Source organism: Tigriopus californicus, chromosome 3 (assembly GCF_007210705.1).
Source record: "Tigriopus californicus strain San Diego chromosome 3, Tcal_SD_v2.1, whole genome shotgun sequence".
Lineage (NCBI taxonomy): Eukaryota > Metazoa > Arthropoda > Copepoda > Harpacticoida > Harpacticidae > Tigriopus > Tigriopus californicus.
In genome coordinates, this window is record NC_081442.1 from 6,520,165 (window position 1) to 6,524,691 (window position 4,527).

Genomic DNA, 4,527 nt, shown 5'->3' on the forward strand with positions numbered 1-4,527 from the left:
CTGCCATCTGACTCCGAACAAACGAACGAATGAATACCCACTTTAGATCATAAATGTCAAAAGATCTTGGAGCAAGTTTTGTCAATCTAATTAAGTGCCAGTTGTTGATTTACAGAAACTGAATTCACCTGTCGACAACGAATGGCCCAACACAATTTCGAGGTTAGCTTTGATTGGTACTACAATTGCGCTGTACATTGAAAGTATTTTGAGACAAAGGATCACATAGACCCATCAAGTTAAGCTGAAAAAGGGAATTAGATGGTTATTTATTTATTTTGAACAATAAGACACGTTTGAATATACAAAAGATGCATTTCTCCTGTTATGCTATGCATATCAAGTTATTGGTTTGTTGCCATTGCCTCTGAGGTGTGAGCTTAGGGAACGCTAGACATTCCTACATTAAGTTTTGCTGAGAAGTTGAAACTATTCGTAGATTACAGAAACCGTGTTTATGCTTCATTTACTTGTCATTTTAGCTTCCTTCAACGCTGAGTGTCGAAAGCTCATTTTTGTTCATTTTGGCATCAAATTTACCTTGAAGTAATGAAAATAAAGAAACAAGTTGTAAAAATGCAAATAAACAATTGTTAAAATGTAAATAGACGTTTGTTAAAATGCAAATAAACCGTTTTTAAGGTGCAAATTAAAGCTTGAGCAGTTCCAAAGATGTTTTACTAGGAACATCACAGGAATGAGAGAGCTCTCGTATTAGGAGAGACTAGAAACGTCAGTACAGTGTTCAGAGAAGGTACGAAAGGTTTCTGATACTGTACGTTTTCAAAAGCATTCATCATTTTTCAAAAGCTTTGTCCCGACCCAGGATTTAGGGTCAATTGTAGTGACCGTAGAGGCTTAACGTGCGTTTTGAGAGCACCTTCAAGCCCTCAAGAATCCAGGCTAATTAAAACAATGAAGTCCAACTCTCTTCTTTCTCAGGCTCCTTCATTGTTCAATTTGCTGCCATAAAATATTCGTAGGGCATATATAGACGTTGATCCAGTAGCAGGATTTAAGTCAGACTTGGACAAGTTTTTGACTAAAATTCCTGATCAAACTTATATTCAATGATTAGCCAGATCAACCAACTCTAATTCGTTGGTCGATCAAATAATATATATAAATAAAAGTCAAGTAAAATGAATAATCTTCTCGTCTTGAACTGCTGGGATTCCAATCCCGGTAGCGGTAAGGAAGTCCGCAAAAAAAGGTTTCTAAAAATGGCAAAAAGCAAAATAATTTGAAAAAGAATCGAAAAAACGACGAAAAAGTGGAAAATGGCTAAAACTGTAAAGAAAATTGGAAATTTGGCCTACTTTTTCCCCTGAAAACGGCAAAGAAAGAAAAAAGAGTTTTTATATTTGAACTTATTTTCAAGATTTACTCATTACTCGTTAGTAAAACTTGTTTTGCCGTCGACGAGCAAAAATACATGTTTGAATGCGAGTAGTTGTCTGGACACAAGTTAACGTCAAGAGTTGCTACTGTAAGTAAAACAAGTTTTGACAACCATCTGGATTTTGTCCTCAACGGCAAAACACGTCATTTTTCCGACCTTTACTCATTAGTTACAGATCTTTCAAAGTCTCCATTGAATTTCCTTGAATGTATTTGATTAGGAATTATATAGGTGATTTATTGGTTTTCCAGGTCAAAATAGAAAATATAGCTACATTGTAAGGTAATGTACATTATTTTTTTCCCTGACCAAAAAACGTCAAATTCCGCTCAAAGCTATTGAACAAGACTGAAGTACCACTGATTTTGAAAGGTTGTTGATCCGTTGCATCTTTTATTGAAAAACGATTTAATGATGCTTTCATGAAAAATGAAAATTGGGTGTCACAAAGAAATTCCAGTATTTGACTAAAAAACGAACATGACATATTTAGTTTACATTGAACTCGTATTTTGATTCATCAACATTGAAATTCAGGTCACAAATGTACCATAATCGAGACAATTTTTTTGACCATCATTGTCTGATTTTGTAAGATTTGGGCGGATCAATTTCAGAATCATCCAAAGTACAATTTCCACGTTCCATAGTCGTAACTTCAAGATCTTCTTCGACAGGGTACGTCGTATCCTTTGGTTGACTAGGATGAAATACAGTATAGTAGATCTGTGCTTATGAAAACGCAAGGGTTTGTCCAATTTTTTGAAATACATTGATCTTGACTAACATGAATTTTCAACCTCAGCTGATCAAGCTGCCAAGTACAGTATTAGCCCAATACGCAATCAGAAATAAACGTGAATCAGTCTTTTGGATTTTAGTCTCACTGTTAGGCCCTATCCTATTAGACTTTCTTCTATTTCTGATACGAGTACGTTGAAATTCACTTGAATGCCGGTTAAATCTTGTCGGGCAAGCAAAAGCAATTTAAACCTAGTATATAATACTGTCGGCTCTCCCAATGCCGGACTGAGTGTCCCACCATTATTCTCACTTTCCCCGCGACAGTTAAAAACGAGATCATTAGAAACAATAGCACTCACATTTCTTTCATTTAATCCCCAAGTGAATGGAGGACGCCCCAAGTGTCCAACAGCCTGAGCCTGAGCTTGAATTCGCCCTCCCACTTCTTTCTCCTGCTCCTCCCTCCCACATGTGCCCTCTGGTCCATTGGTCCTTAGGTTGCTCCGTTGTTTGGCCCGTCGAGGAGAGGCTCTAAGCCTTCGAGGAGCCTCTTCACATGGGTGCATGAGTGTTCGGCAGTGCTCGACTCGTTCGAGCTGGTTCGAGTTGGGCGGCCACGCCTACAGCCCCGTGCTCCCGGAGTCCAGTTCATCTATCCATCCATCTATCCATCCATCCAGCGCTACCACTCCACGCCTAGCTGAGTCCAAATCAAGTAAAGTAGCTAAAAGTGAAGAGTAATCTGGCGTAAGACAAGAAATGACAAGCCATTTGTTTCACAGACTTTGGACTCCTCGAGTACATGATGATGCTCCTGCCAGAAATGTCGTTGGTTTGGATGGAACAAGGCGACCTAAGACCCAAGGAACATCCACATTATCTTCTTCCTGATGATCATGATCATGGGGACGATGATGATGATGATGATGATGTTGGTCTTCAACACCGCCAACACCGTCTAACGTTGGCCGTCAAAGATCTATCCAAGGACATCATGTCAAGCAGCAAACAAGGACCTTAGACGAGCAACATTACCGAACAAGTAGGTTTTCGTGGACAGGCGGTCTTTAAGCCAAAGGCGAGATCAGATTCGATTTGCTTTCCCACCAGGTTTCAACACAATGACCACCTTAACTGGTTGTGATTATGTCTCAGTCACTTTCCTGGACATGAAAAAAATACATTTACATAAATTGCGAGTATTCTCGATTATAGATACACGCATGAGTTTGTCGTTTGGCAAAATACGTCGACTTTTTTAAGAATTTCTACATGTGCAGCATAAGAACGTTATAGATTCAGGTTCATTGATACGAGCATTTCGTATGCAGACACAAAGCATATTAGAGTATTTTAGTGCCAAAGACCCGCTAAAATGGTCTTGATTGGATTCCTTTTCGCTAAATAACAGAGAGACAGAGAGAGAGAGTCTTTGAAAGCTGCATATGGCAAAAGAAGTGGTCGTACTCTACGTAGGTAATATCGTTTGGATCGAAAGGAAGGCATAGGAAAAGGCATCCACTTGCTGGATGGCAAGATGGAGGTTGGCGAGGGAGGGAAGGGGGAGGGAGCAAGTGCTTGGCTCGATCGTCTTGCCGCTCTAGTAAAGGTTGTCTCCCTCAAAAGGATCTTGGCCGCAATTCACTCCTCTTTATGCATAAGCCTCCTTACGGGGAGGTTCCTTGGGCGACGACACTTCTTCCCCGACTTGCTACCTCGTATTCAGACGATTCAGACCGCTCGAGATTACTGAAGGTTTGCCAGCTCAAAGACCACCACCACCACCACCATCTCCTCCTCCTCCAAATTCTGACTTCCTCCCTCACCAATTGTGGCCGTGTAAATAGGCGGCTTAAGCCAGGAAAAATGCCCAGTTAATAGGATTAAAATCCTTGTATGGCGTTAAGGGTCCTCTTAAGCTACACTCTTGTGGTGAGGTGTGGTTTGGTTCAGCGTAGTTTGGTGTGGAGTGGTGTACTAGTGTGGTGGGCTGTCCCAATACGCAAAGCTCGCTCACTAACTCACCACACCCATCATGGCACAAGTAGTACTCTGGATAGAGGATAGATGGACTTGAGGTGGTGTAAAAAGGTGTCAAAAGTTACATCTCTTTAGTTGGAGTAGATCGATCGCTAGACTCCAAAACCTTTCATATTCTTGAAAGACCACCCTCACACGTCAAATGCTAGGGTCATGGTTGTGGTCAAGCCATTTTAGGGGCGACATTCAATTAAAGACTGCTTTTTTCCTTCCTACGTGTGTCAAATCGTCCGAAAGAGTCTAGTTGCGCAATCATCCCACCTTCTTCGGGAGCCAAGGTACCGGAATTGAGCATCTCTTGTGAAGAGAGGGATGGTCGTGTGCCAACCCAGAGCTAGAAT